The sequence below is a fragment of the Epinephelus lanceolatus genome, chromosome 22 (genome assembly GCF_041903045.1).
Source record: "Epinephelus lanceolatus isolate andai-2023 chromosome 22, ASM4190304v1, whole genome shotgun sequence".
Taxonomy (NCBI): domain Eukaryota; kingdom Metazoa; phylum Chordata; class Actinopteri; order Perciformes; family Serranidae; genus Epinephelus; species Epinephelus lanceolatus.
In genome coordinates, this window is record NC_135755.1 from 32,102,486 (window position 1) to 32,124,208 (window position 21,723).

General features: G+C 47.4%; 54 non-coding genes and 1 pseudogene across 54 annotated transcripts; all 55 read right to left on the reverse strand.

The window, feature by feature from the left end:
• Positions 1 to 15: 15 nt before the first annotated feature.
• Positions 16 to 134, reverse strand: LOC144460120 (5S ribosomal RNA). The gene has a single exon (XR_013488836.1). It is a non-coding gene; the product is annotated as a 5S ribosomal RNA (ribosomal RNA).
• Positions 135 to 399: 265 nt separating this feature from the next.
• Positions 400 to 518, reverse strand: LOC144460121 (5S ribosomal RNA). Its single transcript, XR_013488837.1, has one exon. It is a non-coding gene; the product is annotated as a 5S ribosomal RNA (ribosomal RNA).
• A 286-nt stretch (positions 519 to 804) lies between these two features.
• Positions 805 to 923, reverse strand: LOC144460122 (5S ribosomal RNA). The gene has a single exon (XR_013488838.1). It is a non-coding gene; the product is annotated as a 5S ribosomal RNA (ribosomal RNA).
• Positions 924 to 1,208: 285 nt separating this feature from the next.
• LOC144460123 (5S ribosomal RNA) lies at positions 1,209 to 1,327 on the reverse strand. The gene has a single exon (XR_013488839.1). It is a non-coding gene; the product is annotated as a 5S ribosomal RNA (ribosomal RNA).
• A 277-nt stretch (positions 1,328 to 1,604) lies between these two features.
• LOC144461292 (5S ribosomal RNA) lies at positions 1,605 to 1,713 on the reverse strand (annotated as a pseudogene).
• A 265-nt stretch (positions 1,714 to 1,978) lies between these two features.
• On the reverse strand, positions 1,979 to 2,097 carry LOC144460125 (5S ribosomal RNA). The gene has a single exon (XR_013488841.1). It is a non-coding gene; the product is annotated as a 5S ribosomal RNA (ribosomal RNA).
• A 285-nt stretch (positions 2,098 to 2,382) lies between these two features.
• On the reverse strand, positions 2,383 to 2,501 carry LOC144460126 (5S ribosomal RNA). Its single transcript, XR_013488842.1, has one exon. It is a non-coding gene; the product is annotated as a 5S ribosomal RNA (ribosomal RNA).
• A 263-nt stretch (positions 2,502 to 2,764) lies between these two features.
• LOC144460127 (5S ribosomal RNA) lies at positions 2,765 to 2,883 on the reverse strand. The gene has a single exon (XR_013488843.1). It is a non-coding gene; the product is annotated as a 5S ribosomal RNA (ribosomal RNA).
• Positions 2,884 to 3,168: 285 nt separating this feature from the next.
• On the reverse strand, positions 3,169 to 3,287 carry LOC144460128 (5S ribosomal RNA). The gene has a single exon (XR_013488844.1). It is a non-coding gene; the product is annotated as a 5S ribosomal RNA (ribosomal RNA).
• Positions 3,288 to 3,564: 277 nt separating this feature from the next.
• On the reverse strand, positions 3,565 to 3,683 carry LOC144460129 (5S ribosomal RNA). Its single transcript, XR_013488845.1, has one exon. It is a non-coding gene; the product is annotated as a 5S ribosomal RNA (ribosomal RNA).
• Positions 3,684 to 3,959: 276 nt separating this feature from the next.
• LOC144460131 (5S ribosomal RNA) lies at positions 3,960 to 4,078 on the reverse strand. The gene has a single exon (XR_013488847.1). It is a non-coding gene; the product is annotated as a 5S ribosomal RNA (ribosomal RNA).
• A 265-nt stretch (positions 4,079 to 4,343) lies between these two features.
• Positions 4,344 to 4,462, reverse strand: LOC144460646 (5S ribosomal RNA). Its single transcript, XR_013489364.1, has one exon. It is a non-coding gene; the product is annotated as a 5S ribosomal RNA (ribosomal RNA).
• A 286-nt stretch (positions 4,463 to 4,748) lies between these two features.
• Positions 4,749 to 4,867, reverse strand: LOC144460132 (5S ribosomal RNA). The gene has a single exon (XR_013488848.1). It is a non-coding gene; the product is annotated as a 5S ribosomal RNA (ribosomal RNA).
• Positions 4,868 to 5,145: 278 nt separating this feature from the next.
• Positions 5,146 to 5,264, reverse strand: LOC144461076 (5S ribosomal RNA). Its single transcript, XR_013489795.1, has one exon. It is a non-coding gene; the product is annotated as a 5S ribosomal RNA (ribosomal RNA).
• Positions 5,265 to 5,540: 276 nt separating this feature from the next.
• Positions 5,541 to 5,659, reverse strand: LOC144460133 (5S ribosomal RNA). The gene has a single exon (XR_013488849.1). It is a non-coding gene; the product is annotated as a 5S ribosomal RNA (ribosomal RNA).
• Positions 5,660 to 5,924: 265 nt separating this feature from the next.
• LOC144460647 (5S ribosomal RNA) lies at positions 5,925 to 6,043 on the reverse strand. The gene has a single exon (XR_013489365.1). It is a non-coding gene; the product is annotated as a 5S ribosomal RNA (ribosomal RNA).
• A 286-nt stretch (positions 6,044 to 6,329) lies between these two features.
• Positions 6,330 to 6,448, reverse strand: LOC144460134 (5S ribosomal RNA). Its single transcript, XR_013488850.1, has one exon. It is a non-coding gene; the product is annotated as a 5S ribosomal RNA (ribosomal RNA).
• A 278-nt stretch (positions 6,449 to 6,726) lies between these two features.
• Positions 6,727 to 6,845, reverse strand: LOC144461077 (5S ribosomal RNA). Its single transcript, XR_013489796.1, has one exon. It is a non-coding gene; the product is annotated as a 5S ribosomal RNA (ribosomal RNA).
• A 276-nt stretch (positions 6,846 to 7,121) lies between these two features.
• LOC144460135 (5S ribosomal RNA) lies at positions 7,122 to 7,240 on the reverse strand. The gene has a single exon (XR_013488851.1). It is a non-coding gene; the product is annotated as a 5S ribosomal RNA (ribosomal RNA).
• Positions 7,241 to 7,503: 263 nt separating this feature from the next.
• Positions 7,504 to 7,622, reverse strand: LOC144460136 (5S ribosomal RNA). Its single transcript, XR_013488852.1, has one exon. It is a non-coding gene; the product is annotated as a 5S ribosomal RNA (ribosomal RNA).
• A 285-nt stretch (positions 7,623 to 7,907) lies between these two features.
• On the reverse strand, positions 7,908 to 8,026 carry LOC144460137 (5S ribosomal RNA). Its single transcript, XR_013488853.1, has one exon. It is a non-coding gene; the product is annotated as a 5S ribosomal RNA (ribosomal RNA).
• Positions 8,027 to 8,311: 285 nt separating this feature from the next.
• Positions 8,312 to 8,430, reverse strand: LOC144460138 (5S ribosomal RNA). Its single transcript, XR_013488854.1, has one exon. It is a non-coding gene; the product is annotated as a 5S ribosomal RNA (ribosomal RNA).
• A 277-nt stretch (positions 8,431 to 8,707) lies between these two features.
• On the reverse strand, positions 8,708 to 8,826 carry LOC144461078 (5S ribosomal RNA). Its single transcript, XR_013489797.1, has one exon. It is a non-coding gene; the product is annotated as a 5S ribosomal RNA (ribosomal RNA).
• A 276-nt stretch (positions 8,827 to 9,102) lies between these two features.
• LOC144459957 (5S ribosomal RNA) lies at positions 9,103 to 9,221 on the reverse strand. The gene has a single exon (XR_013488673.1). It is a non-coding gene; the product is annotated as a 5S ribosomal RNA (ribosomal RNA).
• Positions 9,222 to 9,507: 286 nt separating this feature from the next.
• On the reverse strand, positions 9,508 to 9,626 carry LOC144460139 (5S ribosomal RNA). The gene has a single exon (XR_013488855.1). It is a non-coding gene; the product is annotated as a 5S ribosomal RNA (ribosomal RNA).
• Positions 9,627 to 9,889: 263 nt separating this feature from the next.
• On the reverse strand, positions 9,890 to 10,008 carry LOC144460873 (5S ribosomal RNA). Its single transcript, XR_013489592.1, has one exon. It is a non-coding gene; the product is annotated as a 5S ribosomal RNA (ribosomal RNA).
• A 277-nt stretch (positions 10,009 to 10,285) lies between these two features.
• LOC144460680 (5S ribosomal RNA) lies at positions 10,286 to 10,404 on the reverse strand. The gene has a single exon (XR_013489399.1). It is a non-coding gene; the product is annotated as a 5S ribosomal RNA (ribosomal RNA).
• Positions 10,405 to 10,681: 277 nt separating this feature from the next.
• LOC144460140 (5S ribosomal RNA) lies at positions 10,682 to 10,800 on the reverse strand. Its single transcript, XR_013488856.1, has one exon. It is a non-coding gene; the product is annotated as a 5S ribosomal RNA (ribosomal RNA).
• A 263-nt stretch (positions 10,801 to 11,063) lies between these two features.
• On the reverse strand, positions 11,064 to 11,182 carry LOC144460142 (5S ribosomal RNA). Its single transcript, XR_013488858.1, has one exon. It is a non-coding gene; the product is annotated as a 5S ribosomal RNA (ribosomal RNA).
• Positions 11,183 to 11,465: 283 nt separating this feature from the next.
• On the reverse strand, positions 11,466 to 11,584 carry LOC144460648 (5S ribosomal RNA). Its single transcript, XR_013489366.1, has one exon. It is a non-coding gene; the product is annotated as a 5S ribosomal RNA (ribosomal RNA).
• A 286-nt stretch (positions 11,585 to 11,870) lies between these two features.
• LOC144460143 (5S ribosomal RNA) lies at positions 11,871 to 11,989 on the reverse strand. The gene has a single exon (XR_013488859.1). It is a non-coding gene; the product is annotated as a 5S ribosomal RNA (ribosomal RNA).
• Positions 11,990 to 12,272: 283 nt separating this feature from the next.
• On the reverse strand, positions 12,273 to 12,391 carry LOC144460649 (5S ribosomal RNA). Its single transcript, XR_013489367.1, has one exon. It is a non-coding gene; the product is annotated as a 5S ribosomal RNA (ribosomal RNA).
• A 286-nt stretch (positions 12,392 to 12,677) lies between these two features.
• Positions 12,678 to 12,796, reverse strand: LOC144460144 (5S ribosomal RNA). The gene has a single exon (XR_013488860.1). It is a non-coding gene; the product is annotated as a 5S ribosomal RNA (ribosomal RNA).
• Positions 12,797 to 13,072: 276 nt separating this feature from the next.
• LOC144460145 (5S ribosomal RNA) lies at positions 13,073 to 13,191 on the reverse strand. Its single transcript, XR_013488861.1, has one exon. It is a non-coding gene; the product is annotated as a 5S ribosomal RNA (ribosomal RNA).
• A 263-nt stretch (positions 13,192 to 13,454) lies between these two features.
• On the reverse strand, positions 13,455 to 13,573 carry LOC144460146 (5S ribosomal RNA). The gene has a single exon (XR_013488862.1). It is a non-coding gene; the product is annotated as a 5S ribosomal RNA (ribosomal RNA).
• A 285-nt stretch (positions 13,574 to 13,858) lies between these two features.
• Positions 13,859 to 13,977, reverse strand: LOC144460147 (5S ribosomal RNA). Its single transcript, XR_013488863.1, has one exon. It is a non-coding gene; the product is annotated as a 5S ribosomal RNA (ribosomal RNA).
• Positions 13,978 to 14,262: 285 nt separating this feature from the next.
• LOC144460148 (5S ribosomal RNA) lies at positions 14,263 to 14,381 on the reverse strand. The gene has a single exon (XR_013488864.1). It is a non-coding gene; the product is annotated as a 5S ribosomal RNA (ribosomal RNA).
• A 277-nt stretch (positions 14,382 to 14,658) lies between these two features.
• LOC144460875 (5S ribosomal RNA) lies at positions 14,659 to 14,777 on the reverse strand. The gene has a single exon (XR_013489594.1). It is a non-coding gene; the product is annotated as a 5S ribosomal RNA (ribosomal RNA).
• A 285-nt stretch (positions 14,778 to 15,062) lies between these two features.
• LOC144460149 (5S ribosomal RNA) lies at positions 15,063 to 15,181 on the reverse strand. The gene has a single exon (XR_013488865.1). It is a non-coding gene; the product is annotated as a 5S ribosomal RNA (ribosomal RNA).
• A 276-nt stretch (positions 15,182 to 15,457) lies between these two features.
• LOC144460876 (5S ribosomal RNA) lies at positions 15,458 to 15,576 on the reverse strand. Its single transcript, XR_013489595.1, has one exon. It is a non-coding gene; the product is annotated as a 5S ribosomal RNA (ribosomal RNA).
• A 277-nt stretch (positions 15,577 to 15,853) lies between these two features.
• On the reverse strand, positions 15,854 to 15,972 carry LOC144460150 (5S ribosomal RNA). Its single transcript, XR_013488866.1, has one exon. It is a non-coding gene; the product is annotated as a 5S ribosomal RNA (ribosomal RNA).
• A 265-nt stretch (positions 15,973 to 16,237) lies between these two features.
• LOC144461149 (5S ribosomal RNA) lies at positions 16,238 to 16,356 on the reverse strand. The gene has a single exon (XR_013489868.1). It is a non-coding gene; the product is annotated as a 5S ribosomal RNA (ribosomal RNA).
• Positions 16,357 to 16,641: 285 nt separating this feature from the next.
• On the reverse strand, positions 16,642 to 16,760 carry LOC144460151 (5S ribosomal RNA). The gene has a single exon (XR_013488867.1). It is a non-coding gene; the product is annotated as a 5S ribosomal RNA (ribosomal RNA).
• Positions 16,761 to 17,023: 263 nt separating this feature from the next.
• On the reverse strand, positions 17,024 to 17,142 carry LOC144461205 (5S ribosomal RNA). The gene has a single exon (XR_013489924.1). It is a non-coding gene; the product is annotated as a 5S ribosomal RNA (ribosomal RNA).
• Positions 17,143 to 17,427: 285 nt separating this feature from the next.
• Positions 17,428 to 17,546, reverse strand: LOC144460153 (5S ribosomal RNA). The gene has a single exon (XR_013488869.1). It is a non-coding gene; the product is annotated as a 5S ribosomal RNA (ribosomal RNA).
• A 285-nt stretch (positions 17,547 to 17,831) lies between these two features.
• Positions 17,832 to 17,950, reverse strand: LOC144460154 (5S ribosomal RNA). The gene has a single exon (XR_013488870.1). It is a non-coding gene; the product is annotated as a 5S ribosomal RNA (ribosomal RNA).
• A 285-nt stretch (positions 17,951 to 18,235) lies between these two features.
• On the reverse strand, positions 18,236 to 18,354 carry LOC144460155 (5S ribosomal RNA). Its single transcript, XR_013488871.1, has one exon. It is a non-coding gene; the product is annotated as a 5S ribosomal RNA (ribosomal RNA).
• A 285-nt stretch (positions 18,355 to 18,639) lies between these two features.
• Positions 18,640 to 18,758, reverse strand: LOC144460156 (5S ribosomal RNA). Its single transcript, XR_013488872.1, has one exon. It is a non-coding gene; the product is annotated as a 5S ribosomal RNA (ribosomal RNA).
• A 277-nt stretch (positions 18,759 to 19,035) lies between these two features.
• On the reverse strand, positions 19,036 to 19,154 carry LOC144460877 (5S ribosomal RNA). Its single transcript, XR_013489596.1, has one exon. It is a non-coding gene; the product is annotated as a 5S ribosomal RNA (ribosomal RNA).
• A 277-nt stretch (positions 19,155 to 19,431) lies between these two features.
• On the reverse strand, positions 19,432 to 19,550 carry LOC144460157 (5S ribosomal RNA). The gene has a single exon (XR_013488873.1). It is a non-coding gene; the product is annotated as a 5S ribosomal RNA (ribosomal RNA).
• Positions 19,551 to 19,815: 265 nt separating this feature from the next.
• On the reverse strand, positions 19,816 to 19,934 carry LOC144461150 (5S ribosomal RNA). Its single transcript, XR_013489869.1, has one exon. It is a non-coding gene; the product is annotated as a 5S ribosomal RNA (ribosomal RNA).
• A 285-nt stretch (positions 19,935 to 20,219) lies between these two features.
• LOC144460158 (5S ribosomal RNA) lies at positions 20,220 to 20,338 on the reverse strand. The gene has a single exon (XR_013488874.1). It is a non-coding gene; the product is annotated as a 5S ribosomal RNA (ribosomal RNA).
• A 265-nt stretch (positions 20,339 to 20,603) lies between these two features.
• LOC144460650 (5S ribosomal RNA) lies at positions 20,604 to 20,722 on the reverse strand. The gene has a single exon (XR_013489368.1). It is a non-coding gene; the product is annotated as a 5S ribosomal RNA (ribosomal RNA).
• Positions 20,723 to 21,008: 286 nt separating this feature from the next.
• Positions 21,009 to 21,127, reverse strand: LOC144461151 (5S ribosomal RNA). The gene has a single exon (XR_013489870.1). It is a non-coding gene; the product is annotated as a 5S ribosomal RNA (ribosomal RNA).
• A 285-nt stretch (positions 21,128 to 21,412) lies between these two features.
• Positions 21,413 to 21,531, reverse strand: LOC144460159 (5S ribosomal RNA). The gene has a single exon (XR_013488875.1). It is a non-coding gene; the product is annotated as a 5S ribosomal RNA (ribosomal RNA).
• Positions 21,532 to 21,723: the final 192 nt, after the last annotated feature.

Consider the following 21,723-nt stretch of genomic DNA (forward strand, 5'->3'; position numbering starts at 1 on the left):
AAGGTGAGAATAAAAAGCTTACAGCACCGGGTATTCCCAGGCGGTCTCCCATCCAAGTACTGACCCGGCCCGACCCTGCTTAGCTTCCGAGATCGGACGAGATCGGGCGTATTCAGGGTGGTATGGCCGTAAGCCATGGAAGGGCATGCACGCACGCCATTTATAGATGGTAAAACATCAGCAAGGGTGGATGGCAAATGGTAATCTGTCATTTTCCTGCACTCAACAAGCGCCATGACAAGACCCACACGCCATTTAGTTTTGAGTTAATGCACATATACTCACTGACAAATTAAAACAAAAAAAAAAAGAGAGTTTGTCCACTGGTGCTGTTTTCCAAGGAGCTGGCTCCAGTAAAGGAGGAGCAGCGCCCTCTGCTGATGAAAGGTGAGAATAAAAAGCTTACAGCACCGGGTATTCCCAGGCGGTCTCCCATCCAAGTACTGACCCGGCCCGACCCTGCTTAGCTTCCGAGATCGGACGAGATCGGGCGTATTCAGGGTGGTATGGCCGTAAGCCATGGAAGAGCATGCACGCACGCCATTTATAGATGGTAAAACATCAGCAAGGGTGGATGGCAAATGGTAATCTGTCATTTTCCTGCACTCAACAAGCACCATGACAAGACCCACACGCCATTTAGTTTTGAGTTAATGCACATATACTCATTGAGAAATTAAAAAAAACAAAAAAGGAAAAAAAAGGGAAAAAAAAAGAGAGTTTGTCCACTGGTGCTGTTTTCCAAGGAGCTGGCTCCAGTAAAGGAGGAGCAGCGCCCTCTGCTGATGAAAGGTGAGAATAAAAAGCTTACAGCACCGGGTATTCCCAGGCGGTCTCCCATCCAAGTACTGACCCGGCCCGACCCTGCTTAGCTTCCGAGATCGGACGAGATCGGGCGTATTCAGGGTGGTATGGCCGTAAGCCATGGAAGAGCATGCACGCACGCCATTTATAGATGGTAAAACATCAGCAAGGGTGGATGGCAAATGGTAATCTGTCATTTTCCTGCACTCAACAAGCACCATGACAAGACCCACACGCCATTTAGTTTTGAGTTAATGCACACATACTCATTGAGAAATTAAAAAAAACAAAAAAGGAAAAAAAAGGGAAAAAAAGGAGAGTTTGTCCACTGGTACTGTTTTCCAAGGAGCTGGCTCCAGTAAAGGAGGAGCAGCGCCCTCTGCTGATGAAAGGTGAGAATAAAAAGCTTACAGCACCGGGTATTCCCAGGCGGTCTCCCATCCAAGTACTGACCCGGCCCGACCCTGCTTAGCTTCCGAGATCGGACGAGATCGGGCGTATTCAGGGTGGTATGGCCGTAAGCCATGGAAGAGCATGCACGCACGCCATTTATAGATGGTAAAACATCAGCAAGGGTGGATGGCAAATGGTAATCTGTCATTTTCCTGCACTCAACAAGCGCCATGACAAGACCCACACGCCATTTATTTTTCAGTTAATGCACATATACTCACTGACAAATTAAAAAAAAAAAAAAAAGAAAAAAAAAAAGAGAGTTTGTCCATTGGTGCTGTTTTCCAAGGAGTTGGCTCCAGTAAAGGAGGAGCAGCGCCCTCTGCTGATGAAAGGTGAGAATAAAAAGCTTACAGCACCGGGTATTCCCAGGCGGTCTCCCATCCAAGTACTGACCCGGCCCGACCCTGCTTAGCTTCCGAGATTGGACGTATTCAGGGTGGTATGGCCGTAAGCCATGGAAGAGCATGCACGCACGCCATTTATAGATGGTAAAACATCAGCAAGGGTGGATGGCAAATGGTAATCTGTCATTTTCCTGCACTCAACAAGCACCATGACAAGACCCACACGCCATTTAGTTTTGAGTTAATGCACATATACTCACTGACAAATTAAAACAAAAAAAAAAAGAGAGTTTGTCCACTGGTGCTGTTTTCCAAGGAGCTGGCTCCAGTAAAGGAGGAGCAGCGCCCTCTGCTGATGAAAGGTGAGAATAAAAAGCTTACAGCACCGGGTATTCCCAGGCGGTCTCCCATCCAAGTACTGACCCGGCCCGACCCTGCTTAGCTTCCGAGATCGGACGAGATCGGGCGTATTCAGGGTGGTATGGCCGTAAGCCATGGAAGAGCATGCACGCACGCCATTTATAGATGGTAAAACATCAGCAAGGGTGGATGGCAAATGGTAATCTGTCATTTTCCTGCACTCAACAAGCACCATGACAAGACCCACACGCCATTTAGTTTTGAGTTAATGCACATATACTCATTGAGAAATTAAAAAAAACAAAAAAGGAAAAAAAAGGGAAAAAAAGGAGAGTTTGTCCACTGGTGCTGTTTTCCAAGGAGCTGGCTCCAGTAAAGGAGGAGCAGCGCCCTCTGCTGATGAAAGGTGAGAATAAAAAGCTTACAGCACCGGGTATTCCCAGGCGGTCTCCCATCCAAGTACTGACCCGGCCCGACCCTGCTTAGCTTCCGAGATCGGACGAGATCGGGCGTATTCAGGGTGGTATGGCCGTAAGCCATGGAAGAGCATGCACGCACGCCATTTATAGATGGTAAAACATCAGCAAGGGTGGATGGCAAATGGTAATCTGTCATTTTCCTGCACTCAACAAGCGCCATGACAAGACCCACACGCCATTTAGTTTTCAGTTAATGCACATATACTCACTGACAAATTAAAACAAAAAAAAAAAGAGTTTGTCCACTGGTGCTGTTTTCCAAGGAGCTGGCTCCAGTAAAGGAGGAGCAGCGCCCTCTGCTGATGAAAGGTGAGAATAAAAAGCTTACAGCACCGGGTATTCCCAGGCGGTCTCCCATCCAAGTACTGACCCGGCCCGACCCTGCTTAGCTTCCGAGATCGGACGAGATCGGGCGTATTCAGGGTGGTATGGCCGTAAGCCATGGAAGAGCATGCACGCACGCCATTTATAGATGGTAAAACATCAGCAAGGGTGGATGGCAAATGGTAATCTGTCATTTTCCTGCACTCAACAAGCACCATGACAAGACCCACACGCCATTTAGTTTTGAGTTAATGCACACATACTCATTGAGAAATTAAAAAAAACAAAAAAGGAAAAAAAAGGGAAAAAAAGGAGAGTTTGTCCACTGGTACTGTTTTCCAAGGAGCTGGCTCCAGTAAAGGAGGAGCAGCGCCCTCTGCTGATGAAAGGTGAGAATAAAAAGCTTACAGCACCGGGTATTCCCAGGCGGTCTCCCATCCAAGTACTGACCCGGCCCGACCCTGCTTAGCTTCCGAGATCGGACGAGATCGGGCGTATTCAGGGTGGTATGGCCGTAAGCCATGGAAGAGCATGCACGCACGCCATTTATAGATGGTAAAACATCAGCAAGGGTGGATGGCAAATGGTAATCTGTCATTTTCCTGCACTCAACAAGCGCCATGACAAGACCCACACGCCATTTAGTTTTCAGTTAATGCACATATACTCACTGACAAATTAAAAAAAAAAAAAAAAAGGGAAAAAAAGGAGAGTTTGTCCACTGGTGCTGTTTTCCAAGGAGCTGGCTCCAGTAAAGGAGGAGCAGCGCCCTCTGCTGATGAAAGGTGAGAATAAAAAGCTTACAGCACCGGGTATTCCCAGGCGGTCTCCCATCCAAGTACTGACCCGGCCCGACCCTGCTTAGCTTCCGAGATCGGACGAGATCGGGCGTATTCAGGGTGGTATGGCCGTAAGCCATGGAAGAGCATGCACGCACGCCATTTATAGATGGTAAAACATCAGCAAGGGTGGATGGCAAATGGTAATCTGTCATTTTCCTGCACTCAACAAGCGCCATGACAAGACCCACACGCCATTTAGTTTTCAGTTAATGCACATATACTCACTGACAAATTAAAAAAAAAAAAAAAAGGGAAAAAAAGGAGAGTTTGTCCACTGGTGCTGTTTTCCAAGGAGCTGGCTCCAGTAAAGGAGGAGCAGCGCCCTCTGCTGATGAAAGGTGAGAATAAAAAGCTTACAGCACCGGGTATTCCCAGGCGGTCTCCCATCCAAGTACTGACCCGGCCCGACCCTGCTTAGCTTCCGAGATCGGACGAGATCGGGCGTATTCAGGGTGGTATGGCCGTAAGCCATGGAAGAGCATGCACGCACGCCATTTATAGATGGTAAAACATCAGCAAGGGTGGATGGCAAATGGTAATCTGTCATTTTCCTGCACTCAACAAGCGCCATGACAAGACCCACACGCCATTTAGTTTTCAGTTAATGCACATATACTCACTGACAAATTAAAAAAAAAAAAAAAAGAGAGTTTGTCCACTGGTGCTGTTTTCCAAGGAGCTGGCTCCAGTAAAGGAGGAGCAGCGCCCTCTGCTGATGAAAGGTGAGAATAAAAAGCTTACAGCACCGGGTATTCCCAGGCGGTCTCCCATCCAAGTACTGACCCGGCCCGACCCTGCTTAGCTTCCGAGATCAGACGAGATCGGGCGTATTCAGGGTGGTATGGCCGTAAGCCATGGAAGAGCATGCACGCACGCCATTTATAGATGGTAAAACATCAGCAAGGGTGGATGGCAAATGGTAATCTGTCATTTTCCTGCACTCAACAAGCACCATGACAAGACCCACACGCCATTTAGTTTTGAGTTAATGCACACATACTCATTGAGAAATTGAAAAAAAACAAAAAAGGAAAAAAAAGGGAAAAAAAGGAGAGTTTGTCCACTGGTACTGTTTTCCAAGGAGCTGGCTCCAGTAAAGGAGGAGCAGCGCCCTCTGCTGATGAAAGGTGAGAATAAAAAGCTTACAGCACCGGGTATTCCCAGGCGGTCTCCCATCCAAGTACTGACCCGGCCCGACCCTGCTTAGCTTCCGAGATCGGACGAGATCGGGCGTATTCAGGGTGGTATGGCCGTAAGCCATGGAAGAGCATGCACGCACGCCATTTATAGATGGTAAAACATCAGCAAGGGTGGATGGCAAATGGTAATCTGTCATTTTCCTGCACTCAACAAGCGCCATGACAAGACCCACACGCCATTTATTTTTCAGTTAATGCACATATACTCACTGACAAATTAAAAAAAAAAAAAAAAAGAAAAAAAAAAAGACAGTTTGTCCACTGGTGCTGTTTTCCAAGGAGCTGGCTCCAGTAAAGGAGGAGCAGCGCCCTCTGCTGATGAAAGGTGAGAATAAAAAGCTTACAGCACCGGGTATTCCCAGGCGGTCTCCCATGCAAGTACTGACCCGGCCCGACCCTGCTTAGCTTCCGAGATCGGACGAGATCGGGCGTATTCAGGGTGGTATGGCCATAAGCCATGGAAGAGCATACACGCACGCCATTTATAGATGGTAAAACATCAGCAAGGGTGGATGGCAAATGGTAATCTGTCATTTTCCTGCACTCAACAAGCACCATGACAAGACCCACATGCCATTTAGTTTTGAGTTAATGCACATATACTCACTGACAAATTAAAAAAAAAAAAAAAAGGGAAAAAAAGGAGAGTTTGTCCACTGGTGCTGTTTTCCAAGGAGCTGGCTCCAGTAAAGGAGGAGCAGCGCCCTCTGCTGATGAAAGGTGAGAATAAAAAGCTTACAGCACCGGGTATTCCCAGGCGGTCTCCCATCCAAGTACTGACCCGGCCCGACCCTGCTTAGCTTCCGAGATCGGACGAGATCGGGCGTATTCAGGGTGGTATGGCCGTAAGCCATGGAAGAGCATGCACGCACGCCATTTATAGATGGTAAAACATCAGCAAGGGTGGATGGCAAATGGTAATCTGTCATTTTCCTGCACTCAACAAGCGCCATGACAAGACCCACACGCCATTTAGTTTTCAGTTAATGCACATATACTCACTGACAAATTAAAAAAAAAAAAAAAAGAGAGTTTGTCCACTGGTGCTGTTTTCCAAGGAGCTGGCTCCAGTAAAGGAGGAGCAGCGCCCTCTGCTGATGAAAGGTGAGAATAAAAAGCTTACAGCACCGGGTATTCCCAGGCGGTCTCCCATCCAAGTACTGACCCGGCCCGACCCTGCTTAGCTTCCGAGATCAGACGAGATCGGGCGTATTCAGGGTGGTATGGCCGTAAGCCATGGAAGAGCATGCACGCACGCCATTTATAGATGGTAAAACATCAGCAAGGGTGGATGGCAAATGGTAATCTGTCATTTTCCTGCACTCAACAAGCACCATGACAAGACCCACACGCCATTTAGTTTTGAGTTAATGCACACATACTCATTGAGAAATTGAAAAAAAACAAAAAAGGAAAAAAAAGGGAAAAAAAGGAGAGTTTGTCCACTGGTACTGTTTTCCAAGGAGCTGGCTCCAGTAAAGGAGGAGCAGCGCCCTCTGCTGATGAAAGGTGAGAATAAAAAGCTTACAGCACCGGGTATTCCCAGGCGGTCTCCCATCCAAGTACTGACCCGGCCCGACCCTGCTTAGCTTCCGAGATCGGACGAGATCGGGCGTATTCAGGGTGGTATGGCCGTAAGCCATGGAAGAGCATGCACGCACGCCATTTATAGATGGTAAAACATCAGCAAGGGTGGATGGCAAATGGTAATCTGTCATTTTCCTGCACTCAACAAGCGCCATGACAAGACCCACACGCCATTTATTTTTCAGTTAATGCACATATACTCACTGACAAATTAAAAAAAAAAAAAAAAAGAAAAAAAAAAAGACAGTTTGTCCACTGGTGCTGTTTTCCAAGGAGCTGGCTCCAGTAAAGGAGGAGCAGCGCCCTCTGCTGATGAAAGGTGAGAATAAAAAGCTTACAGCACCGGGTATTCCCAGGCGGTCTCCCATGCAAGTACTGACCCGGCCCGACCCTGCTTAGCTTCCGAGATCGGACGAGATCGGGCGTATTCAGGGTGGTATGGCCATAAGCCATGGAAGAGCATACACGCACGCCATTTATAGATGGTAAAACATCAGCAAGGGTGGATGGCAAATGGTAATCTGTCATTTTCCTGCACTCAACAAGCACCATGACAAGACCCACATGCCATTTAGTTTTGAGTTAATGCACATATACTCACTGACAAATTAAAAAAAAAAAAAAAAGGGAAAAAAAGGAGAGTTTGTCCACTGGTGCTGTTTTCCAAGGAGCTGGCTCCAGTAAAGGAGGAGCAGCGCCCTCTGCTGATGAAAGGTGAGAATAAAAAGCTTACAGCACCGGGTATTCCCAGGCGGTCTCCCATCCAAGTACTGACCCGGCCCGACCCTGCTTAGCTTCCGAGATCGGACGAGATCGGGCGTATTCAGGGTGGTATGGCCGTAAGCCATGGAAGAGCATGCACGCACGCCATTTATAGATGGTAAAACATCAGCAAGGGTGGATGGCAAATGGTAATCTGTCATTTTCCTGCACTCAACAAGCGCCATGACAAGACCCACACGCCATTTAGTTTTCAGTTAATGCACATATACTCACTGACAAATTAAAACAAAAAAAAAAAGAGTTTGTCCACTGGTGCTGTTTTCCAAGGAGCTGGCTCCAGTAAAGGAGGAGCAGCGCCCTCTGCTGATGAAAGGTGAGAATAAAAAGCTTACAGCACCGGGTATTCCCAGGCGGTCTCCCATCCAAGTACTGACCCGGCCCGACCCTGCTTAGCTTCCGAGATCGGACGAGATCGGGCGTATTCAGGGTGGTATGGCCGTAAGCCATGGAAGAGCATGCACGCACGCCATTTATAGATGGTAAAACATCAGCAAGGGTGGATGGCAAATGGTAATCTGTCATTTTCCTGCACTCAACAAGCACCATGACAAGACCCACACGCCATTTAGTTTTGAGTTAATGCACATATACTTATTGAGAAATTAAAAAAAACAAAAAAGGAAAAAAAAGGGAAAAAAAGGAGAGTTTGTCCACTGGTGCTGTTTTCCAAGGAGCTGGCTCCAGTAAAGGAGGAGCAGCGCCCTCTGCTGATGAAAGGTGAGAATAAAAAGCTTACAGCACCGGGTATTCCCAGGCGGTCTCCCATCCAAGTACTGACCCGGCCCGACCCTGCTTAGCTTCCGAGATCGGACGAGATCGGGCGTATTCAGGGTGGTATGGCCGTAAGCCATGGAAGAGCATGCACGCACGCCATTTATAGATGGTAAAACATCAGCAAGGGTGGATGGCAAATGGTAATCTGTCATTTTCCTGCACTCAACAAGCACCATGACAAGACCCACACGCCATTTAGTTTTGAGTTAATGCACACATACTCATTGAGAAATTAAAAAAAACAAAAAAGGAAAAAAAAGGGAAAAAAAGGAGAGTTTGTCCACTGGTACTGTTTTCCAAGGAGCTGGCTCCAGTAAAGGAGGAGCAGCGCCCTCTGCTGATGAAAGGTGAGAATAAAAAGCTTACAGCACCGGGTATTCCCAGGCGGTCTCCCATCCAAGTACTGACCCGGCCCGACCCTGCTTAGCTTCCGAGATCGGACGAGATCGGGCGTATTCAGGGTGGTATGGCCGTAAGCCATGGAAGAGCATGCACGCACGCCATTTATAGATGGTAAAACATCAGCAAGGGTGGATGGCAAATGGTAATCTGTCATTTTCCTGCACTCAACAAGCGCCATGACAAGACCCACACGCCATTTATTTTTCAGTTAATGCACATATACTCACTGACAAATTAAAAAAAAAAAAAAAAGAAAAAAAAAAAGAGAGTTTGTCCACTGGTGCTGTTTTCCAAGGAGCTGGCTCCAGTAAAGGAGGAGCAGCGCCCTCTGCTGATGAAAGGTGAGAATAAAAAGCTTACAGCACCGGGTATTCCCAGGCGGTCTCCCATGCAAGTACTGACCCGGCCCGACCCTGCTTAGCTTCCGAGATCGGACGAGATCGGGCGTATTCAGGGTGGTATGGCCATAAGCCATGGAAGAGCATACACGCACGCCATTTATAGATGGTAAAACATCAGCAAGGGTGGATGGCAAATGGTAATCTGTCATTTTCCTGCACTCAACAAGCACCATGACAAGACCCACATGCCATTTAGTTTTGAGTTAATGCACATATACTCACTGACAAATTAAAAAAAAAAAAAAAAGGGAAAAAAAGGAGAGTTTGTCCACTGGTGCTGTTTTCCAAGGAGCTGGCTCCAGTAAAGGAGGAGCAGCGCCCTCTGCTGATGAAAGGTGAGAATAAAAAGCTTACAGCACCGGGTATTCCCAGGCGGTCTCCCATCCAAGTACTGACCCGGCCCGACCCTGCTTAGCTTCCGAGATCGGACGAGATCGGGTGTATTCAGGGTGGTATGGCCGTAAGCCATGGAAGAGCATGCACGCACGCCATTTATAGATGGTAAAACATCAGCAAGGGTGGATGGCAAATGGTAATCTGTCATTTTCCTGCACTCAACAAGCGCCATGACAAGACCCACACGCCATTTAGTTTTGAGTTAATGCACACATACTCATTAAGAAATTGAAAAAAAACAAAAAAGGAAAAAAAAGGGAAAAAAAGGAGAGTTTGTCCACTGGTACTGTTTTCCAAGGAGCTGGCTCCAGTAAAGGAGGAGCAGCGCCCTCTGCTGATGAAAGGTGAGAATAAAAAGCTTACAGCACCGGGTATTCCCAGGCGGTCTCCCATCCAAGTACTGACCCGGCCCGACCCTGCTTAGCTTCCGAGATCGGACGAGATCGGGCGTATTCAGGGTGGTATGGCCGTAAGCCATGGAAGAGCATGCACGCACGCCATTTATAGATGGTAAAACATCAGCAAGGGTGGATGGCAAATGGTAATCTGTCATTTTCCTGCACTCAACAAGCGCCATGACAAGACCCACACGCCATTTAGTTTTCAGTTAATGCACATATACTCACTGACAAATTAAAACAAAAAAAAAAAGAGTTTGTCCACTGGTGCTGTTTTCCAAGGAGCTGGCTCCAGTAAAGGAGGAGCAGCGCCCTCTGCTGATGAAAGGTGAGAATAAAAAGCTTACAGCACCGGGTATTCCCAGGCGGTCTCCCATGCAAGTACTGACCCGGCCCGACCCTGCTTAGCTTCCGAGATCGGACGAGATCGGGCGTATTCAGGGTGGTATGGCCGTAAGCCATGGAAGAGCATACACGCACGCCATTTATAGATGGTAAAACATCAGCAAGGGTGGATGGCAAATGGTAATCTGTCATTTTCCTGCACTCAACAAGCACCATGACAAGACCCACATGCCATTTAGTTTTGAGTTAATGCACATATACTCACTGACAAATTAAAAAAAAAAAAAAAAAGGGAAAAAAAGGAGAGTTTGTCCACTGGTGCTGTTTTCCAAGGAGCTGGCTCCAGTAAAGGAGGAGCAGCGCCCTCTGCTGATGAAAGGTGAGAATAAAAAGCTTACAGCACCGGGTATTCCCAGGCGGTCTCCCATCCAAGTACTGACCCGGCCCGACCCTGCTTAGCTTCCGAGATCGGATGAGATCGGGCGTATTCAGGGTGGTATGGCCGTAAGCCATGGAAGAGCATGCACGCACGCCATTTATAGATGGTAAAACATCAGCAAGGGTGGATGGCAAATGGTAATCTGTCATTTTCCTGCACTCAACAAGCGCCATGACAAGACCCACACGCCATTTATTTTTCAGTTAATGCACATATACTCACTGACAAATTAAAAAAAAAAAAAAAAGAAAAAAAAAAAGACAGTTTGTCCACTGGTGCTGTTTTCCAAGGAGCTGGCTCCAGTAAAGGAGGAGCAGCGCCCTCTGCTGATGAAAGGTGAGAATAAAAAGCTTACAGCACCGGGTATTCCCAGGCGGTCTCCCATCCAAGTACTGACCCGGCCCGACCCTGCTTAGCTTCCGAGATCGGACGAGATCGGGCGTATTCAGGGTGGTATGGCCGTAAGCCATGGAAGAGCATGCACGCACGCCATTTATAGATGGTAAAACATCAGCAAGGGTGGATGGCAAATGGTAATCTGTCATTTTCCTGCACTCAACAAGCGCCATGACAAGACCCACACGCCATTTAGTTTTCAGTTAATGCACATATACTCACTGACAAATTAAAACAAAAAAAAAAAGAGTTTGTCCACTGGTGCTGTTTTCCAAGGAGCTGGCTCCAGTAAAGGAGGAGCAGCGCCCTCTGCTGATGAAAGGTGAGAATAAAAAGCTTACAGCACCGGGTATTCCCAGGCGGTCTCCCATCCAAGTACTGACCCGGCCCGACCCTGCTTAGCTTCCGAGATCGGACGAGATCGGGCGTATTCAGGGTGGTATGGCCGTAAGCCATGGAAGAGCATGCACGCACGCCATTTATAGATGGTAAAACATCAGCAAGGGTGGATGGCAAATGGTAATCTGTCATTTTCCTGCACTCAACAAGCACCATGACAAGACCCACACGCCATTTAGTTTTGAGTTAATGCACATATACTTATTGAGAAATTAAAAACAACAAAAAAGGAAAAAAAAGGGAAAAAAAGGAGTTTGTCCACTGGTGCTGTTTTCCAAGGAGCTGGCTCCAGTAAAGGAGGAGCAGCGCCCTCTGCTGATGAAAGGTGAGAATAAAAAGCTTACAGCACCGGGTATTCCCAGGCGGTCTCCCATCCAAGTACTGACCCGGCCCGACCCTGCTTAGCTTCCGAGATCAGACGAGATCGGGCGTATTCAGGGTGGTATGGCCGTAAGCCATGGAAGAGCATGCACGCACGCCATTTATAGATGGTAAAACATCAGCAAGGGTGGATGGCAAATGGTAATCTGTCATTTTCCTGCACTCAACAAGCACCATGACAAGACCCACACGCCATTTAGTTTTGAGTTAATGCACACATACTCATTGAGAAATTGAAAAAAAACAAAAAAGGAAAAAAAAGGGAAAAAAAGGAGAGTTTGTCCACTGGTACTGTTTTCCAAGGAGCTGGCTCCAGTAAAGGAGGAGCAGCGCCCTCTGCTGATGAAAGGTGAGAATAAAAAGCTTACAGCACCGGGTATTCCCAGGCGGTCTCCCATCCAAGTACTGACCCGGCCCGACCCTGCTTAGCTTCCGAGATCGGACGAGATCGGGCGTATTCAGGGTGGTATGGCCGTAAGCCATGGAAGAGCATGCACGCACGCCATTTATAGATGGTAAAACATCAGCAAGGGTGGATGGCAAATGGTAATCTGTCATTTTCCTGCACTCAACAAGCACCATGACAAGACCCACACGCCATTTAGTTTTGAGTTAATGCACATATACTTATTGAGAAATTAAAAAAAACAAAAAAGGAAAAAAAAGGGAAAAAAAGGAGTTTGTCCACTGGTGCTGTTTTCCAAGGAGCTGGCTCCAGTAAAGGAGGAGCAGCGCCCTCTGCTGATGAAAGGTGAGAATAAAAAGCTTACAGCACCGGGTATTCCCAGGCGGTCTCCCATCCAAGTACTGACCCGGCCCGACCCTGCTTAGCTTCCGAGATCAGACGAGATCGGGCGTATTCAGGGTGGTATGGCCGTAAGCCATGGAAGAGCATGCACGCACGCCATTTATAGATGGTAAAACATCAGCAAGGGTGGATGGCAAATGGTAATCTGTCATTTTCCTGCACTCAACAAGCACCATGACAAGACCCACACGCCATTTAGTTTTGAGTTAATGCACACATACTCATTGAGAAATTGAAAAAAAACAAAAAAGGAAAAAAAAGGGAAAAAAAGGAGAGTTTGTCCACTGGTACTGTTTTCCAAGGAGCTGGCTCCAGTAAAGGAGGAGCAGCGCCCTCTGCTGATGAAAGGTGAGAATAAAAAGCTTACAGCACCGGGTATTCCCAGGCGGTCTCCCATCCAAGTACTGACCCGGCCCGACCCTGCTTAGCTTCCGAGATCGGACGAGATCGGGCGTATTCAGGGTGGTATGGCCGTAAGCCATGGAAGAGCATGCACGCACGCCATTTATAGATGGTAAAACATCAGCAAGGGTGGATGGCAAATGGTAATCTGTCATTTTCCTGCACTCAACAAGCGCCATGACAAGACCCACACGCCATTTATTTTTCAGTTAATGCACATATACTCATTGAGAAATTAAAAAAAAAAAAAAAGAAAAAAAAAAAGACAGTTTGTCCACTGGTGCTGTTTTCCAAGGAGCTGGCTCCAGTAAAGGAGGAGCAGCGCCCTCTGCTGATGAAAGGTGAGAATAAAAAGCTTACAGCACCGGGTATTCCCAGGCGGTCTCCCATCCAAGTACTGACCCGGCCCGACCCTGCTTAGCTTCCGAGATCGGACGAGATCGGGCGTATTCAGGGTGGTATGGCCGTAAGCCATGGAAGAGCATGCACGCACGCCATTTATAGATGGTAAAACATCAGCAAGGGTGGATGGCAAATGGTAATCTGTCATTTTCCTGCACTCAACAAGCGCCATGACAAGACCCACACGCCATTTAGTTTTCAGTTAATGCACATATACTCACTGACAAATTAAAACAAAAAAAAAAAGAGTTTGTCCACTGGTGCTGTTTTCCAAGGAGCTGGCTCCAGTAAAGGAGGAGCAGCGCCCTCTGCTGATGAAAGGTGAGAATAAAAAGCTTACAGCACCGGGTATTCCCAGGCGGTCTCCCATCCAAGTACTGACCCGGCCCGACCCTGCTTAGCTTCCGAGATCGGACGAGATCGGGCGTATTCAGGGTGGTATGGCCGTAAGCCATGGAAGAGCATGCACGCACGCCATTTATAGATGGTAAAACATCAGCAAGGGTGGATGGCAAATGGTAATCTGTCATTTTCCTGCACTCAACAAGCACCATGACAAGACCCACACGCCATTTAGTTTTGAGTTAATGCACATATACTTATTGAGAAATTAAAAAAAACAAAAAAGGAAAAAAAAGGGAAAAAAAGGAGAGTTTGTCCACTGGTGCTGTTTTCCAAGGAGCTGGCTCCAGTAAAGGAGGAGCAGCGCCCTCTGCTGATGAAAGGTGAGAATAAAAAGCTTACAGCACCGGGTATTCCCAGGCGGTCTCCCATCCAAGTACTGACCCGGCCCGACCCTGCTTAGCTTCCGAGATCGGACGAGATCGGGCGTATTCAGGGTGGTATGGCCGTAAGCCATGGAAGAGCATGCACGCACGCCATTTATAGATGGTAAAACATCAGCAAGGGTGGATGGCAAATGGTAATCTGTCATTTTCCTGCACTCAACAAGCACCATGACAAGACCCACACGCCATTTAGTTTTGAGTTAATGCACACATACTCATTGAGAAATTAAAAAAAACAAAAAAGGAAAAAAAAGGGAAAAAAAGGAGAGTTTGTCCACTGGTACTGTTTTCCAAGGAGCTGGCTCCAGTAAAGGAGGAGCAGCGCCCTCTGCTGATGAAAGGTGAGAATAAAAAGCTTACAGCACCGGGTATTCCCAGGCGGTCTCCCATCCAAGTACTGACCCGGCCCGACCCTGCTTAGCTTCCGAGATCGGACGAGATCGGGCGTATTCAGGGTGGTATGGCCGTAAGCCATGGAAGAGCATGCACGCACGCCATTTATAGATGGTAAAACATCAGCAAGGGTGGATGGCAAATGGTAATCTGTCATTTTCCTGCACTCAACAAGCGCCATGACAAGACCCACACGCCATTTATTTTTCAGTTAATGCACATATACTCACTGACAAATTAAAAAAAAAAAAAAAAGAAAAAAAAAAAGAGAGTTTGTCCACTGGTGCTGTTTTCCAAGGAGCTGGCTCCAGTAAAGGAGGAGCAGCGCCCTCTGCTGATGAAAGGTGAGAATAAAAAGCTTACAGCACCGGGTATTCCCAGGCGGTCTCCCATGCAAGTACTGACCCGGCCCGACCCTGCTTAGCTTCCGAGATCGGACGAGATCGGGCGTATTCAGGGTGGTATGGCCGTAAGCCATGGAAGAGCATACACGCACGCCATTTATAGATGGTAAAACATCAGCAAGGGTGGATGGCAAATGGTAATCTGTCATTTTCCTGCACTCAACAAGCACCATGACAAGACCCACATGCCATTTAGTTTTGAGTTAATGCACACATACTCATTGAGAAATTAAAAAAAACAAAAAAGGAAAAAAAAGGGAAAAAAAGGAGAGTTTGTCCACTGGTACTGTTTTCCAAGGAGCTGGCTCCAGTAAAGGAGGAGCAGCGCCCTCTGCTGATGAAAGGTGAGAATAAAAAGCTTACAGCACCGGGTATTCCCAGGCGGTCTCCCATCCAAGTACTGACCCGGCCCGACCCTGCTTAGCTTCCGAGATCGGACGAGATCGGGCGTATTCAGGGTGGTATGGCCGTAAGCCATGGAAGAGCATGCACGCACGCCATTTATAGATGGTAAAACATCAGCAAGGGTGGATGGCAAATGGTAATCTGTCATTTTCCTGCACTCAACAAGCGCCATGACAAGACCCACACGCCATTTATTTTTCAGTTAATGCACATATACTCACTGACAAATTAAAAAAAAAAAAAAAGAAAAAAAAAAAGAGAGTTTGTCCACTGGTGCTGTTTTCCAAGGAGCTGGCTCCAGTAAAGGAGGAGCAGCGCCCTCTGCTGATGAAAGGTGAGAATAAAAAGCTTACAGCACCGGGTATTCCCAGGCGGTCTCCCATGCAAGTACTGACCCGGCCCGACCCTGCTTAGCTTCCGAGATCGGACGAGATCGGGCGTATTCAGGGTGGTATGGCCGTAAGCCATGGAAGAGCATACACGCACGCCATTTATAGATGGTAAAACATCAGCAAGGGTGGATGGCAAATGGTAATCTGTCATTTTCCTGCACTCAACAAGCACCATGACAAGACCCACATGCCATTTAGTTTTGAGTTAATGCACATATACTCACTGACAAATTAAAAAAAAAAAAAAAAAGGGAAAAAAAGTAGAGTTTGTCCACTGGTGCTGTTTTCCAAGGAGCTGGCTCCAGTAAAGGAGGAGCAGCGCCCTCTGCTGATGAAAGGTGAGAATAAAAAGCTTACAGCACCGGGTATTCCCAGGCGGTCTCCCATCCAAGTACTGACCCGGCCCGACCCTGCTTAGCTTCCGAGATCGGACGAGATCGGGCGTATTCAGGGTGGTATGGCCGTAAGCCATGGAAGAGCATGCACGCACGCCATTTATAGATGGTAAAACATCAGCAAGGGTGGATGGCAAATGGTAATCTGTCATTTTCCTGCACTCAACAAGCGCCATGACAAGACCCACACGCCATTTAGTTTTCAGTTAATGCACATATACTCACTGACAAATTAAAACAAAAAAAAAAAGAGAGTTTGTCCACTGGTGCTGTTTTCCAAGGAGCTGGCTCCAGTAAAGGAGGAGCAGCGCCCTCTGCTGATGAAAGGTGAGAATAAAAAGCTTACAGCACCGGGTATTCCCAGGCGGTCTCCCATCCAAGTACTGACCCGGCCCGACCCTGCTTAGCTTCCGAGATCGGACGAGATCGGGCGTATTCAGGGTGGTATGGCCTTAAGCCATGGAAGAGCATGCACGCACGCCATTTATAGATGGTAAAACATCAGCAAGGGTGGATGGCAAATGGTAATCTGTCATTTTCCTGCACTCAACAAGCACCATGACAAGACCCACACGCCATTTAGTTTTGAGTTAATGCACATATACTCATTGAGAAATTAAAAAAAACAAAAAAGGAAAAAAAAGGGAAAAAAAGGAGAGTTTGTCCACTGGTGCTGTTTTCCAAGGAGCTGGCTCCAGTAAAGGAGGAGCAGCGCCCTCTGCTGATGAAAGGTGAGAATAAAAAGCTTACAGCACCGGGTATTCCCAGGCGGTCTCCCATCCAAGTACTGACCCGGCCCGACCCTGCTTAGCTTCCGAGATCGGACGAGATCGGGCGTATTCAGGGTGGTATGGCCGTAAGCCATGGAAGAGCATGCACGCACGCCATTTATAGATGGTAAAACATCAGCAAGGGTGGATGGCAAATGGTAATCTGTCATTTTCCTGCACTCAACAAGCGCCATGACAAGACCCACACGCCATTTAGTTTTCAGTTAATGCACATATACTCACTGACAAATTAAAACAAAAAAAAAAAGAGTTTGTCCACTGGTGCTGTTTTCCAAGGAGCTGGCTCCAGTAAAGGAGGAGCAGCGCCCTCTGCTGATGAAAGGTGAGAATAAAAAGCTTACAGCACCGGGTATTCCCAGGCGGTCTCCCATCCAAGTACTGACCCGGCCCGACCCTGCTTAGCTTCCGAGATCGGACGAGATTGGGCATATTCAGGGTGGTATGGCCGTAAGCCATGGAAGAGCATGCACGCACGCCATTTATAGATGGTAAAACATCAGCAAGGGTGGATGGCAAATGGTAATCTGTCATTTTCCTGCACTCAACAAGCACCATGACAAGACCCACACGCCATTTAGTTTTGAGTTAATGCACATATACTTATTGAGAAATTAAAAAAAACAAAAAAGGAAAAAAAAGGGAAAAAAAGGAGAGTTTGTCCACTGGTGCTGTTTTCCAAGGAGCTGGCTCCAGTAAAGGAGGAGCAGCGCCCTCTGCTGATGAAAGGTGAGAATAAAAAGCTTACAGCACCGGGTATTCCCAGGCGGTCTCCCATCCAAGTACTGACCCGGCCCGACCCTGCTTAGCTTCCGAGATCGGACGAGATCGGGCGTATTCAGGGTGGTATGGCCGTAAGCCATGGAAGAGCATGCACGCACGCCATTTATAGATGGTAAAACATCAGCAAGGGTGGATGGCAAATGGTAATCTGTCATTTTCCTGCACTCAACAAGCACCATGACAAGACCCACACGCCATTTAGTTTTGAGTTAATGCACATATACTCATTGAGAAATTAAAAAAAACAAAAAAGGAAAAAAAAGGGAAAAAAAGGAGAGTTTGTCCACTGGTGCTGTTTTCCAAGGAGCTGGCTCCAGTAAAGGAGGAGCAGCGCCCTCTGCTGATGAAAGGTGAGAATAAAAAGCTTACAGCACCGGGTATTCCCAGGCGGTCTCCCATCCAAGTACTGACCCGGCCCGACCCTGCTTAGCTTCCGAGATCGGACGAGATCGGGCGTATTCAGGGTGGTATGGCCGTAAGCCATGGAAGAGCATGCACGCACGCCATTTATAGATGGTAAAACATCAGCAAGGGTGGATGGCAAATGGTAATCTGTCATTTTCCTGCACTCAACAAGCACCATGACAAGACCCACACGCCATTTAGTTTTGAGTTAATGCACATATACTTATTGAGAAATTAAAAAAAACAAAAAAGGAAAAAAAAGGGAAAAAAAGGAGAGTTTGTCCACTGGTGCTGTTTTCCAAGGAGCTGGCTCCAGTAAAGGAGGAGCAGCGCCCTCTGCTGATGAAAGGTGAGAATAAAAAGCTTACAGCACCGGGTATTCCCAGGCGGTCTCCCATCCAAGTACTGACCCGGCCCGACCCTGCTTAGCTTCCGAGATCGGACGAGATCGGGCGTATTCAGGGTGGTATGGCCGTAAGCCATGGAAGAGCATGCACGCACGCCATTTATAGATGGTAAAACATCAGCAAGGGTGGATGGCAAATGGTAATCTGTCATTTTCCTGCACTCAACAAGCACCATGACAAGACCCACACGCCATTTAGTTTTGAGTTAATGCACACATACTCATTGAGAAATTAAAAAAAACAAAAAAGGAAAAAAAAGGGAAAAAAAGGAGAGTTTGTCCACTGGTACTGTTTTCCAAGGAGCTGGCTCCAGTAAAGGAGGAGCAGCGCCCTCTGCTGATGAAAGGTGAGAATAAAAAGCTTACAGCACCGGGTATTCCCAGGCGGTCTCCCATCCAAGTACTGACCCGGCCCGACCCTGCTTAGCTTCCGAGATCGGACGAGATCGGGCGTATTCAGGGTGGTATGGCCGTAAGCCATGGAAGAGCATGCACGCACGCCATTTATAGATGGTAAAACATCAGCAAGGGTGGATGGCAAATGGTAATCTGTCATTTTCCTGCACTCAACAAGCGCCATGACAAGACCCACACGCCATTTATTTTTCAGTTAATGCACATATACTCACTGACAAATTAAAAAAAAAAAAAAAAGAAAAAAAAAAAGAGAGTTTGTCCACTGGTGCTGTTTTCCAAGGAGCTGGCTCCAGTAAAGGAGGAGCAGCGCCCTCTGCTGATGAAAGGTGAGAATAAAAAGCTTACAGCACCGGGTATTCCCAGGCGGTCTCCCATGCAAGTACTGACCCGGCCCGACCCTGCTTAGCTTCCGAGATCGGACGAGATCGGGCGTATTCAGGGTGGTATGGCCGTAAGCCATGGAAGAGCATACACGCACGCCATTTATAGATGGTAAAACATCAGCAAGGGTGGATGACAAATGGTAATCTGTCATTTTCCTGCACTCAACAAGCACCATGACAAGACCCACATGCCATTTAGTTTTGAGTTAATGCACATATACTCACTGACAAATTAAAAAAAAAAAAAAAAAGGGAAAAAAAGTAGAGTTTGTCCACTGGTGCTGTTTTCCAAGGAGCTGGCTCCAGTAAAGGAGGAGCAGCGCCCTCTGCTGATGAAAGGTGAGAATAAAAAGCTTACAGCACCGGGTATTCCCAGGCGGTCTCCCATCCAAGTACTGACCCGGCCCGACCCTGCTTAGCTTCCGAGATCGGACGAGATCGGGCGTATTCAGGGTGGTATGGCCGTAAGCCATGGAAGAGCATGCACGCACGCCATTTATAGATGGTAAAACATCAGCAAGGGTGGATGGCAAATGGTAATCTGTCATTTTCCTGCACTCAACAAGCGCCATGACAAGACCCACACGCCATTTAGTTTTCAGTTAATGCACATATACTCACTGACAAATTAAAACAAAAAAAAAAAGAGAGTTTGTCCACTGGTGCTGTTTTCCAAGGAGCTGGCTCCAGTAAAGGAGGAGCAGCGCCCTCTGCTGATGAAAGGTGAGAATAAAAAGCTTACAGCACCGGGTATTCCCAGGCGGTCTCCCATCCAAGTACTGACCCGGCCCGACCCTGCTTAGCTTCCGAGATCGGACGAGATCGGGCGTATTCAGGGTGGTATGGCCTTAAGCCATGGAAGAGCATGCACGCACGCCATTTATAGATGGTAAAACATCAGCAAGGGTGGATGGCAAATGGTAATCTCTCATTTTCCTGCACTCAACAAGCACCATGACAAGACCCACACGCCATTTAGTTTTGAGTTAATGCACATATACTCATTGAGAAATAAAAAAAAACAAAAAAGGAAAAAAAAGGGAAAAAAAGGAGAGTTTGTCCACTGGTGCTGTTTTCCAAGGAGCTGGCTCCAGTAAAGGAGGAGCAGCGCCCTCTGCTGATGAAAGGTGAGAATAAAAAGCTTACAGCACCGGGTATTCCCAGGCGGTCTCCCATCCAAGTACTGACCCGGCCCGACCCTGCTTAGCTTCCGAGATCGGACGAGATCGGGCGTATTCAGGGTGGTATGGCCGTAAGCCATGGAAGAGCATGCACGCACGCCATTTATAGATGGTAAAACATCAGCAAGGGTGGATGGCAAATGGTAATCTGTCATTTTCCTGCACTCAACAAGCGCCATGACAAGACCCACACGCCATTTAGTTTTCAGTTAATGCACATATACTCACTGACAAATTAAAAAAAAAAAAAAAAGAGAGTTTGTCCACTGGTGCTGTTTTCCAAGGAGCTGGCTCCAGTAAAGGAGGAGCAGCGCCCTCTGCTGATGAAAGGTGAGAATAAAAAGCTTACAGCACCGGGTATTCCCAGGCGGTCTCCCATCCAAGTACTGACCCGGCCCGACCCTGCTTAGCTTCCGAGATCAGACGAGATCGGGCGTATTCAGGGTGGTATGGCCGTAAGCCATGGAAGAGCATGCACGCACGCCATTTATAGATGGTAAAACATCAGCAAGGGTGGATGGCAAATGGTAATCTGTCATTTTCCTGCACTCAACAAGCACCATGACAAGACCCACACGCCATTTAGTTTTGAGTTAATGCACACATACTCATTGAGAAATTGAAAAAAAACAAAAAAGGAAAAAAAAGGGAAAAAAAGGAGAGTTTGTCCACTGGTACTGTTTTCCAAGGAGCTGGCTCCAGTAAAGGAGGAGCAGCGCCCTCTGCTGATGAAAGGTGAGAATAAAAAGCTTACAGCACCGGGTATTCCCAGGCGGTCTCCCATCCAAGTACTGACCCGGCCCGACCCTGCTTAGCTTCCGAGATCGGACGAGATCGGGCGTATTCAGGGTGGTATGGCCTTAAGCCATGGAAGAGCATGCACGCACGCCATTTATAGATGGTAAAACATCAGCAAGGGTGGATGGCAAATGGTAATCTGTCATTTTCCTGCACTCAACAAGCACCATGACAAGACCCACACGCCATTTAGTTTTGAGTTAATGCACATATACTCATTGAGAAATTAAAAAAAACAAAAAAGGAAAAAAAAGGGAAAAAAAGGAGAGTTTGTCCACTGGTGCTGTTTTCCAAGGAGCTGGCTCCAGTAAAGGAGGAGCAGCGCCCTCTGCTGATGAAAGGTGAGAATAAAAAGCTTACAGCACCGGGTATTCCCAGGCGGTCTCCCATCCAAGTACTGACCCGGCCCGACCCTGCTTAGCTTCCGAGATCGGACGAGATCGGGCGTATTCAGGGTGGTATGGCCGTAAGCCATGGAAGAGCATGCACGCACGCCATTTATAGATGGTAAAACATCAGCAAGGGTGGATGGCAAATGGTAATCTGTCATTTTCCTGCACTCAACAAGCGCCATGACAAGACCCACACGCCATTTAGTTTTCAGTTAATGCACATATACTCACTGACAAATTAAAACAAAAAAAAAAAGAGTTTGTCCACTGGT